The sequence below is a fragment of the Parasteatoda tepidariorum genome, chromosome 9 (genome assembly GCF_982258835.1).
Source record: "Parasteatoda tepidariorum strain Cologne lab strain chromosome 9, Ptep-v5.0, whole genome shotgun sequence".
NCBI lineage: Eukaryota > Metazoa > Arthropoda > Arachnida > Araneae > Theridiidae > Parasteatoda > Parasteatoda tepidariorum.
Window position 1 is genome coordinate 80,336,172 of NC_141763.1, and position 13,810 is coordinate 80,349,981.

Here is a 13,810-nt window from a genome sequence, read left to right on the forward strand (position 1 = left end):
GTAAAATATATCCCTCCTGAAAAAATAAAATTGCATCTTGTTTTGTTTTTGGCAAATCCCAAAGACGAATATTCGTAGCACTAAAAATGGCGACAAAAAAGAATTGCTTTTTGTTTCGTCAGCATTCTTTATTTTACGTTTCTTAGTTTCTAAATAATGATTTTTATTGAAACTTGAAATTGTTTGATAAAAATTGTTGTCAAAACACCTTGTTTACAAAATTAAATTTCATAAAATTATGAGGCTTATGTATACTTTTTGTTCATTTTAATTTTTGAAGTAATATGATTCTTAAAACTATAGAATGTAAAGTTTAAATGGGCCTTTCATGTTATATCATTAAATTTAGTAATACTATTTCTCGGGCATTAGGTTTTAACTCTTATAAGAATATACATATTTTTTTCTGTTAATGTAAAAATATTTTTCCGATGTGTTTTGGATGTTCCTTCTCTAATAAAAAGAGATACCATTTTGTTTTCGGTTGTACAAGAAAGAAGATCAAGCATTTTTCTTTTTTAAATTTAATAAGCCACATTAAAGAAGGAACGTTGCAATGCTACACGCTACATTAACGACGTCTCCAGAGTAACTGAATGACGGTTCATATAGAAATCGCAGGTAAGCGTCTCATACAACAACGCCCCCTATAGTTCGTTGCGATCGCGAATTATACTTATATTATTTATAATACTATGAATGATACAAATTTCTGAAAGCATTTCTTTGGAAAATCCTTCATATATTCATGAAATAAATTTCCTTTAAATTTGATTTGTTTACTTCTTATTTAATTGATAATTATAAACACTAACATTAAATAAATATACTTACATTAACCATGCAATTATATTGAAAATAATGTGTATTTACAGTTAACATGTGATCACCACTTAGAATTAAAAATTACTTAAGGAGAAACAAAACCTAAAATAAAATTGTTTACAGCAATTTAAAATTTTTAAAACTGATATTAATTATTAAACAAAAAATAAATGATATAACTTAGCTATATACTTTACAATAACACAATGGAATTTTACTTAATACTTGGAAGATAATTTATAACTCTCATTTTACATTTTTTTAAAATTGTTTTTAAATAAGATTAGGGAAGTTAATATCTCAACTTTTTATAAACATAGTTGATATAAAAAATAATAGATTAAATATAAAGTTCTAATTTAAATTACAAAAAAAGAATATATAAAAAAATTAACTCTTTTATAATATTTTTGTTAGATAAATCGATCAAACTATAATTTACTATATTACAATCTTCTATCATAAAACACAAAAGGGTTAGTATGCTTATAAATATAAAAAAAGAAGGAGAGATTGCTTTAATTTCTACTAAAATTTGATACTATAAGTTACATTTTAAAGAAATTTTTGTTGTTACATTCAATACAGCCCTTTTTCAAAGCAATTTGTTTTTGTTAAAATGTTTCCTATAAGTACCCCAGAAAAGAAATAAATAAAAGTACTTTAAAAAAAAGTAAAAGTTTTAATTATAATTAAATAAAAATGCACCTTCATATATACTGGCTCTATCAGGCACTAAGGAAAAAAGTAGCTATCAGAATAACATAGCTTCTACAACGAGAGTCCTAAGTAAAAAGTATTAACACTGAGAAAAGTTAAAGAAGAAAATATAACCATTAATGGAAATTTATTGGCTACTTGTTGGCGCAATATAAAATAATATCCTTTTTTATGATGGGTCACTATCGGAAAGCTGAAAACAGCCGATATTGGTCCATTATGGAAATTTATTGGCTACTTGTTGGCGCAATATAAATTAATATCCTTTTTTATGATGGGTCACTATCGGTAAGCTGAAAACAGCCGATATTGGTCCATTAAGGAAATTTATTGGCTACTTGTTGGCGCAATATAAATTAATATCCTTTTTAATGATGGGTCATTATCGGCAAGCTGAAACCAGCCGATATTGGTCCATTATAAACCAGCGTCATTTTAATATTGGGTCTCTATCGGGGAAATTATAATGTTTCTGGACAACTGAAAACAGCCAATACAATACCGATATGCACTTGCTAAAAATGGCCCGATAAAAATGTGTCAAATGGCCGACATCGACCCGACATCATTGTCAGTATCGGCTCCAGCTGCCGGCCGGCCGGACACTTTTTTGCCGCAGCCGATTCGGCCAACTACGTTGGGCCGATGACGGTGCTATCGGTCACTGTATATTGGCCCGTTATCCCGCCTTAAATGTTGTGTTTGCTGGGGTGATGCTGTTAATAATGTAACATCTGTAATTCTCCAAGCGGCAGAAGAAAGTATTCCTAAGTCGTCAAGTTCGCTTCCTCGCCACCGCAAGCCGTGGTGGAATAAGGAATGCGCAGCTGCCTACAAAGAGCAGAGACGCTTGTGGAACATCTTCCGCCGTTATCCTAATACTGTTAACCTTTTGGCCTTTAAACGGGCAAAAGCTATAGCACGAAAGACCAGACGCAAAAGTCAAAGAGAATCTTGGTCCCGTTATGTCTCGTCCATAACATCTTCGACATCTCCCAGACAAGTCTGGTCGAGAGTTAAGAGAGCTAATGGCATATATCGCGAATTTCGACTTCCGATATTTAAGAAAAACGATACCATGTATTCTTCTCCTGCAGACGTTTGTAATATGCTTGGTGATGCATTTGCTGTTGTCTATTGTCCAGAGAGTTACAGCCCAGCATTTCAACACCATAAGCAGACCGTCGAAAGGAATAATATAAACTTTGCATCGCGTCGTCTCTGCCACTATAACAGTGATTTTAGTTTTGCCGAATTACAGAGAGCCCTATATCGAAGTAAAAACACAAGCCCTGGTTTTGATGGTATTACATATCACATGCTCCGCCACTTAGATCGGACGTCTTTGTCAAATGTCCTTGTTCTATTCAACAGAATATGGACGGAACAAACGTACCCATCTGTCTGGCGTGAAGCAATTGTAATACCTGTTCTAAAACCAGGTAAAGATGCAAACGATCCAGTCAACTATCGCCCGATAGCCTTGACCAGCTGCCTTGGTAAAACATTTGAGCGGATGGTTAACTCTCGACCTGTGTATTACATTGAAAAAAAGCGTGTCATACCAGATTTTCAAAGTGGCTTCCTTAAGGGCCGGTCAACTTTAGACAATATTATTGAACTGAAATCCAGAATTCGTAACGCTTTTGTCCGGCGGAATCATCTTGTCTCTGTCTTTTTTGATATTGAGAAAGCATATGATCGGACTTGGCGTTATGGAATTCTCCAGACACTGTTTGACATTGGACTCCGGGGTCATTTGCCAATTTTCATCAAAAATTTCTTGCTGAGGCGCTATTTTCGTGTTCAACTTGGATCAACATTTTCTGATCTTTACGTTCAAGCGGAAGGCGTCCCACAAGGCAGCGTTTTAAGTGTCACATTATTCATCATGCATATTTCGCCAGTTTTAAACTTCTTGCCCCCTACTGTCTCTGGCTCTCTCTATGTCGATGATCTACACATCTCGTGTTCAGGATCCGACATGAGAGTCATCGAGCGACAACTACAATTAGCTGTGAACAAGATCTTAGACTGGTGTGATCAGAATGGTCACACTCTTTCGCCGTCTAAAAGTTGCTGTATCCATTTCTGCCGTAAACGCTCGCTTCATAATGATCCTGACATCTCCATTCGAAACATTAATATACCAGTCGTGCCACACATGAAATTTTTAGGAGTCATTTTCGACAATAAACTAACTTTTATACCTCATATGAGGCTATTACGTAAACAATGCGAACAGAAACTGAACATTTTGCGTGTACTGTGTAATACATTTTGGGGAGCTGATCGCCTAGCCCTGCTACGCATATATCAAGCGCTGATACTTTCACGCCTTGACTATGCATGTGCAGTTTATGGCTCTGCAACCGCCTCCAATCTACGTATCTTAGATACCGTACACCATTCAGCTCTTCGCATTTGTTCGGGAGCTTTTCGTACATCTCCCGTTGAAAGTTTATACGTTGTCTGCAATCAAATACCATTAGATTTACATCGCATGAAGCTATCTCTCAGTTATTACTTTCGTATCATGTCCTCTAGATATCATCCACTGAAGAATTATGTAATTTCATCAAGCTTGGAGAGATTATATGCAGCTAGATCTTCTCACGTCCGTCCATTTCATGCTCGCATGCGTTTACTCATCCAAACTTTTGACATTTGCAAATCACCATCGCAATCAGTCGATCATTTTCTCATACCTTCATGGAACATTATACCGTGTCAATTTTATTCCCCTCTTATGATGTATAATAAATCTAATGTTGCACCTATTATCTACCAGCAACTGTTCATTTCTCATCGTCACCAATATTCAGAGTATGTACCTGTGTTTACTGACGGATCAAAATCTGCGGGTTATGTAGGCTGTGGCGTCATTATCGCTGATGATACCTATAGCTACAGAATCCCAAGTATTTGCTCCGTCTTTACTGCTGAAGCTGCTGCCATCCTCTTGGCACTGCGGCTGATTTCCACTCGTTCTAGAAGGAAGTATTGCATATACTCCGACAGTATGAGTGTTTTGAGGCAGTTGGAAAATTTTAACAGTGATACTCATCCGATTTTATGTTTTATTAATCACTTGTTGATAACCCTTCACAAAAATAGATTTCATATTTTATTCTGTTGGGTACCGAGTCACGTCGGTATTCCAGGGAACGACTTGGCTGATTCGGCTGCAAAATCTGCTACCTCTGTTTTAACTCTATCTATTACTTTCTCGGACACAAAAACTTATATTCAACAGTTCATTACATCTGTTTGGCAACAACAATGGGATCTAAAAATTTATAACAAGTTACACTCAATGAAAACAGATTTGAACCCTTATCCTGTATTGAGTCTGCGGCATGCAGATGTAAAGTTAAACCGTCTCCGAATCGGCCACACTAGACTGACCCACCTACATTTGTTATTTGGGGAACCTCCTCCCCAATGCAACACCTGTAAAGTTTTACTCACTATTCATCATATTTTAATCATCTGCCCATGTTTTAACCGTCATCGTCTAATCTTTTTTGGTAGTTCTATTTTAACTCTTCAGGATTTGTTAGGTGATTCCCATCATCCTAACATTTTTGCGTTTCTACGCGCAATTGGCCTTTTATACTGTATATAACTGTTTTATCCTATTCACAATTTTATCTGATTTTATTCATCTTTGAATGCAACTGTTTTATAATGCTTTACTACATTTACATTTTATCTGATTTTACTCACTTTTGAATACCTCTGTCACGTTGTATCTAGTTTTATAAATCCCGTGTGACTTTTAATGAGGAAAACTTGTATTATACATTTACCTTTATTTTAAAACCTTTCGTTTGGCGCAGCATGTCCTCCTTTGGACTTTGTGCCATTAAACCCCACATTCAATCAATCAATCTTTAGATTCTTAAATAGACTGAAGCTTAATAGGACGACAAAATCTTGTGGATTGAGGTGTTCTATTATACCATAATATCTCACCATTTTGGTTTGATAGTTGAAGAGGAATTAAAGTAGTTACGAATAAGTGCTCATCATCTAAGTGATCAATTTCTTCTTTATGTTATTGCTTGTATGAAGAATATCCACTACTTCCGTCAAAACCCCATGAGCAAAATAATAAAACCTCTGTTTCTGCTGTATTTGCTGTTTTCATGAGTTGAAGAATCACTTCTGACTGGTAACTACAAATTCTGCTTACGGTGTGGTTTAATAAACCTTGAAGTGATACTTCTGCAACTGTCTCAGTTATAATGATTGAGCTTGATGGTGGTCTACAAATAGTTTTAGTTTCTCTGACAATATTATAAGCAGGCCAAATATCAGCCCCAATTTTTATGCTGGCTGATCTCATATTTGTATACCGAGCTTTAGAAAGTGAATTGTTTAATAAAAAAAGTAAAACTTCTTCAGGTGTTTTTTTTTACTATTAAATTCCTGGGCTCATCAAACATTTTCCTTGTTTTTGGTGAGTGTTCTCGATCTTTTACAATTTTGTCTACAAATTTCACCATATCTTTATCTCCCGATTTTTTAGCAGCGTAGCGACACACTTGTAATAATTTATTTGGATCATTTTTAAGTTCTAAACTTACTGTAGCATGCATTTTAATATTTTATCATGATTCATGTGGTCTTTAAAAACTTAAGAACATCAGTACTGTAAAAGTTATATTTAACTTAAAAATTAACATTTTGACACCAGATATTTTGAGTTAATGAAATTAAATATTTTATCTTTTAAGTTTTTGTGCCCCCATTTCAGTATCTTAAGGATCTTACGAGCTCTGTTTAAAAAGAGTGCATCAGATATATATAAGAAAACAAAAATTACCATAGTAGCAGTATTTGGTGGTAAATGTAGCTTATCGTAATTGAAGAATATACTGTGCGACATTTTATGGTGAATTTGCGAACTTAAAAGTTTCAGAATGTATCGAAACATGAGGATGCTATTCGCTAATCATCTTTATCCAAAGAAAACGATGTAACCTAAATATCTAGTACAGAGGTCGCCAAAGTGGTCTATATAGACCCCCAGTTTAACAAAAGTGGGGGTCGATCTGAGCCAGTAGGTCGAATGGGGTTTCAGCTATCTTTGCAAATTGTGAACAGTGTTGAATATTTGCAGTGTCATTATTAAAACTTTTATAATTTTGGATAATTAGTTATTGTTTTATAAAAACCATTCATTTAGTTTAGATATCAATTTTAATTATCAATACATGTAAAAAAGAAGGTAAGCAATAATAATATGGATTAGTACTGCCCGCTACAAAACTATAGCACACTTTGTATTTTTTTACGAAAGTTACAAAATTTTTGAAAATATTATTATTTTAATCTGATGTGTGTCTTTAACTTTCACGTAAATTGCTGAACTAAGTACAAAAATAAACTAAATGTGGAGTTTTGAGGGGAGATTTAAGATTAAAATTGGCCAATTTTGAACCCAATATAGCGAACCTTGCAAAAAAACACCAGGCACACCCATCTCATTGATTAAGAAGTAATAAATCTACAGTTACTTTACTTATTATTTAATAAATATTAAGGTATTTAAATTTCCACATTAATATATTTATCGTAAAACTATTGTTACACAATGAACTATAACTTTAATAAATGCTTAAAATCATAAAATAAATGTCGAAACACAATGTCTAATAGAGTTTTATTTTAATAAAGAGAAAATTACTTTCATGGGGTCGATGGAGATTTCGAAAAATTACATAGGGGTCGATGATCAAAAAAGTTTGGCGACCCATGATCGAGTAGAATGAAGCGATTTTTTAAACAATGAATCCTACAATATGCAACATATTATTTCAATATCTTATTCTTAAACAAAACATATTTCAATCTTTTTAAAATGCCACTAAACATTCAGCAATTCCTTGAATTATAGAAAAAAGAAATATCGTAAATTCTAGAAAACCTTGTGAATGTGCATTAGAATTATTATACAATCTACATTTTATTTTTCAAGTACTTTTTTTTTTCTTCAAACTTTCTTGCCTAGAAGACTCGATTAAAGCTGTAAAAATGATTATCCCTAAAACTTTGTATATAGCTATAATAAGTTATGTTCATTTGATTTTAGTATAAAATCCTCGAATAAATATAGTAAAAACAGTGTAATCTAAATAATATCAGATAAAAAGTTCATGTATTAAATTCTAAAAACTATCATAAATAATTTATAAATCGATTCAAATTTACTTTTCAAAGGAGATTAAATGTTTTTTTTTTTTTTTTTTTTTTCTTTTTTTTTGCTTTTTGGACAGAAATCCCCTAAAAAAAATTGTTTATTGCCTAGAAACTTCGAGATATTTTCTATTAACAATAAATTAAACCTCTCCGAGCAATCACTGAACATTATTTCAATTTTTTTACTATCAGAGCTTGGTTGCGTAGCAACCTAGTAAAATTAAGCACTCCTCTTTTGAATTAGTCAATGGGTTATCTTAAAATATTTATTTGCGCAGGCGACTTTTTTTGGCGGTTTTCTGGACTATCGCCAAATATATAAACCTTTATTGCGGCCCAATTTACCACCCAATTTTTTTTAAATTTTGTCTACCCCCCCCCCTAATTCAAGTGTCTAGATTCCAAATATGTAAAAAAAATTATATGTTTATTCAGAGAAAGTACGTTTTTGTGTCTGATTTCGTAACTTAATTAATTAACATATTTGAGGTCACTCCCAGGAACCATTAAGATTGACACTTAGTTCGTGAAAATCCGATCATTAGAACGAAAGTTATTCAGGGTGATTCGTTTTTTTTTTTTGCGGACTGTACAGAGATCAGAGGAAAAACTTAAGGTTTTACTTTAAAAAACTAAAAAATTTTTACAAAAATAAAATTACTTTCTTAAAAGATAGATATTATTTTTACAAAAATTAAAATATTAGAAAGTTTCCCTCAATAATAAAAATAAGAAAATTGGAAAATGTTAATAAAAAGTTTGAAATATTTTTATAAAACTAGATATTTTTTACAAAAATCAAAAATATTTTATTAAAGATTTTAAAGTTAAGATTTTAAAATGGTTACTTTAAGTTAGATCGATAAATATTTTCTATAAAATTACTTTAACATTAATTTTAAATCATGAAGACAGGAGAATCCGTAGGTTCTATGAACCATCCAGAGTGCGGGACGAGGACCCTTCTCCTGGTGCACTCCGCGGTTATTAAAGTGGACGTCGCCACTGCTTTTTTCTAAGTGGGTATAGCCTCATAAAAATAAGAAATATTTTCTGAAATGTTAGAAACGTTTTTTTACAAAAATAAAAATATTTTCTGAAAACTGGAAAATGTTAATAAAAAGTTTTAAATATTTTTACGAAACTAGGATATTTTTTACAAAAAGCAAAAATATTTTACTAAGAGATAGAAAATTTTCATAAAAATAAGAAATATTTTTTGAAATATTAGAAATACGGAACTTGAGAGATTCATTATATCTATTTTCTCACAAAATTTTACACCAATAATTTCTGTCCGGGATGTTTGGGGTCTATCGATGTTTTATCAATTAGTCATTATGTAAAGTATAACATGGTTCTTCATACTTATTTTAGAACGTGAGAATACAACTATTTCTCATGAAATTTAAGAATATAAGTCACACTATGCGACATTTGAGTTTTATCTGAAGTGGAACATTTTATCAATAAGTGAGAATTTAAAGCATATCACTGATTATTGAGCGTGGGATTATTACTATTTCTCACAAAAATTTAACAACATAGATCTCCGTATCCTTTGAGTTTTATCTGTATTTTATTAGTTAATCACAACTGTAAGGATATAGCTTATCTATATACATGAGGATATGGGAAGAACATAGTTAGAGCTTATCTATGAGCAATAGTGTTGATAACAATCAGTATATATAGATCTGCTTCACGGATGACAATTATGTTGGAAATATTATTCTATGTGTTGTGGTTAATTTTTAATATCATTGTTAATTTGAGTACTACCTGAAATTTGGATTACCATGTCGAAACGACCAAGAAATTCTGAAAAAGTAAGAAATATTCCTTTCATTATTTTATTAAACATTTTCTATTTTAAATTAATTCTTCTTCCTATTTCACATTTTAATTATATTTTCTTATATTCTCAAAAGTATATGAAACATCTTAAGTTTTATTTATGTTCTATCTTTAAGCTTTTTATTTTACATTTTAATTATATTCTCAAAAGTATATGAAGCATCTTAAGTTTTATTTATGTTCTATCTTTAAGCTTTTTTATTTTACTTACTATTAGTTATATTTTTCTGTATATTCAAATATTTGCGAGTATTGAACTACATTAGCGATTTTTAAATTTATTTATTTACCTTTGAGTTTTTTATTTTATTTATTTCACATCATTTTTAAAGTTTCAATTAAATATTTAGTTAACAAACTGATTTTATTTATAAAATTCGCAAAGTTATTTTCATACTTGTATTTAGTTTATAAAGATAGTGAACAATTTTTTTTAATAGCATGATGATGATGATGATGGAACTGACTTTAGTGAACTAGGTTTCGACTTTAATGAATCAGAAGATGAGGTAATAATTGTATATTTTTGTTATTTGCAATTTATATTCGTTATTGTATAATTTTTGTTTGCTAACGAATATTAATTGTTAATAGGCATAATATTATTTTTCAATCACTAACTCTAATTTTAGCTTTTGGGAGAATTAACGCAAGAATTTCTGGAAGACGAAGAGCATTTAATTGGGGATCTCTCGTAAGATTTTGCAGGAGCAACACAGGTGTTTAGAAATCTTCCCCTTCATTATCAAGTGGGTTCGGGTTTTGAGGTGAATTTTTTTAAAATTTGCAATAGATTATTAGACTTAAATCATCATTATTATAAATGGGTTAATTTTATTAATTTCGAATTTCTGGAATAATCCTGGTCCATCCCGAGAAGGAGCTAGTCAGCCAGAAAGTGTATGTTAAATATCTTTTAGATGTGTCTTCTTAATAGTATTTAAAATATATAAATCTAATTTGAAAAATTTTTTCAGCTGAGAGATGCTATAATATTAGAACCCTTTTATAAGAAGAATTATAAGAAGTTTAATTCAGACGAAAAGACTTACAGAGCTCGCGCAGATGTCAATAGGTTATCGCATGATTTGAGAGAAAGACCACTTATTGCTGCTAAAGAGACCGTGCAGGGAACTTTTCACTCTTTTTATGGAGAGAACTTCTGATGGATTGCGGCCATCAGATCTGGTGAGATTTTGTATACAAGCAAATGGTTTGGATAAACCAATATCCACATGTCTGAAGACAGTTAGTGAATTTACTCTCGAGAAGCTTCTGGCTATTGTGTTAAAGGTTTTGCAATCCAAAGACAGAATCAAACTGAGTGATGGTTTCACAGTTGATGTGATCACAGTAAAACGTGATGTAGGTGCTGGGCGCAAAATGAAGGTGATCAACACTGAAATAGACAGGCTCAGAAAACAGTCTATTATTACAGTAGATAAAGGCGATGATGGACTTTGCTGTGCTAAAGCTATTGTGCGGGCTATAGCTCAGTTGGAAGGTGACACGAGGGCTATAAATGCATTGAGAAACAAGCGACGTCTTGCACTTTTAAACAGAGCCGAGCAGCTACACGAAGATGCCGGTGTACCTCTAGGTCCCTGTACGTATAGTGAAATAGCTGTTTTCGAAAACTATCTGAATCCGCAGATTGTTGTGTTTTCCACAACAAATTCAAATAAGGTAAGTATTTTTTGCTTATGTTTTTAATTTTCTTAATATCTCTTCCCCCTTTTTTATTTTTAAGAATGTTTGTAATTTTTTTTATTTATTTTATAACTGATAATTTGATTTCAAATTAAATTAACTTTATTCTTAATTAGTATTTAATTATAGATGAGTATATAAAATTAAATCTGAACTTTCTTATTTATATATATATATATATATATATATATATATATATATATATATATATATATGCATTCATGTGTGGGTGTGTATAATGTTTAAAGTAGTTTATTTAAATATATTTAATTTTTAACTAAATATTACGTTTTCATAAAATGAAAAATAAAGCTGACATTTTTAAAAATTTTTATGTCCATTATAGGAATACTCATTCGAATAGCATATTTATTGTTAAAATTATTTACTATTTGTTTTATTATTTTATGTATATTTATTTAGGTGTCTTGCAAAAGGGATGTATCTAGACCAAGACGCATAAATTTATGGTTGCACGATGAGCACTATGAAATGATTACTTCTCTTAAAGCATTTTATGGATCCCAGTTTTATTGCGAAGAGTGAGAAGCCCTATTGCCATATGGAGAACCACTTCTGCCCTATCAGATGCCCTATATGTCATAGAAAGGATTGCGAACCACATGGAAATCCTAAGAGGTGCGGTGATTGTGAGAGATTGTGTCGTTCATCTGACTGTTTTAATAGTCACAAATCAAAGCAAGGAAGACAAATGTTCTCTAATTGTGACAAAGTAAATATCATTTTTAGTATATAATTTTTCATTGAATTTTAAATGTTCTTTAATATATATTTTAAAAAGTTAAACACTATTTTTTTAGCTTTACTAATGCCCTCAATGTTGTAATGTGATCCTACCGAAAATTGTCCGCGGGAATCTCATCGTTGTGGGACCACAAAGTGCGTCTCTTGTGGCGAATTTGTTTCAAATGATCATCTCTGTTTTCTGAAAAAAGTAGACTCGAAACCTCGTTCAGAAAAATTGATATACTTCGACTTCGAAACAGATCAGAGTACAGGTGAGCATAAAGTAAACTGTGCAATCGCCCAATACTTTAATGGAGATGAGAAGATTTTTGAAGGGTATACAGCATTACATGAATTTTGTTCTTGGTTGTTTTCACCACTCCATAAAATATTCACAGCAATTGCCCACAACATGAAAGGGTATGATATATTTGTTTATGTTAATTTTTAAAATGCTTTTAAGCTTGTTTATTTAAAAATATACATGTATTTTGATTATAGATTTGATGGTCAATTCATCATGTCATGGCTTTTAGATCAAGGACTTACACCCGAAGTTATACCCAATGGGTCAAAAGTAATGTCTATTAAGCATTCAACACTTAGAATCAACATAATTGATTCTTTCAGTTTTTTACCCATGGCTCTGGCTAAACTACCATCTTGCTTTGGTTTGGTAGAATATAAAGAAGGGGTATTTCCCACATCTTTTTAATGCCACAGGAAATCAAAATTATGTAGGATCTTTACCAGAACCTTCCTTTTTTTCACCTGATTCTATGTCCATCAAGGGTCGAGATGATTTTTTAAAGTGGTACAATGAACGGAAAAAGAAGGAATTCAACTTTCGAAAAAAAATGATCGAATATTGCAGGTAATTATTCATATCACTGCATTTCATTTTGCTATATTTGTTAAAACATGTTTTTATATGTTTTTTTCTGTATTTTCATTCTTTAGATCTGATGTAGATATATTAAGCAGATGCTGCAATAAATTTCATGATGAAATGATTAAAATATCAGGCTTGGATCCTTTCTGGTAAGTTTCGATGTGAAGCAAGAAAAAAGTCTAATATTGATTTAATTTTTTTCTAATATTTTTTATATTACGTGTTTCAGCTATGTAACAATTGCATCATCCTGCATGGCTGTTTATAGGAGCAAGCACATACAGCCAGACACCATTGCAATGGTTCCTGTGAACGGGTACGTGAATAGTACAAACTATAGCCCAGATGGAATTTGATGGTTGGATTTTCTTGCTCGAGAGCAAAACATCGAAATTGAACATGCGTGCAATGGAAGTAGAAAGGTACGGGTAGGAGGAGTGTCTGTTGATGGGTACTGCAGAAAAACGAAAACTGTATACCAATTTCATGTAGGTATTTATTGATGTCCTAATTATTCAACATGTTTGTTATTACTTTTAAATTGAATCTGCATTCATTTTTTAAATAGGGATGTTTTTCCCATGGCTGTCCAGATTGTTTCGATGCGGATACCATGCATCCATTAAAAAAAGTGACAATGGGCACATTGAGAAAGAAGACAAGTGAAACGACAGAAAAATTGAGGTCCTTAGGCTACGAGCTCTGGGAGCATCGCTTTCAAGAGATGAAAAAAGAAATGCCGGCGTTCCGTGATTTTGTGAGAAATCACAAAATGATAGATAGGTTAAACCCCAGGGACTCCTATTTTGGTGGCCGTACAAACGCTGTACGACTATTCTACGAGGGGGAAGC

At 31.9% G+C, this 13,810-nt stretch overlaps 1 long non-coding RNA gene across 1 annotated transcript in view; it reads left to right on the top strand.

The window, feature by feature from the left end:
- Nucleotides 1-13,810, top strand: part of LOC107439826 (uncharacterized) — a 471,331-nt gene that overhangs the window by 435,448 nt on the left and 22,073 nt on the right. The window lies entirely within an intron of this gene.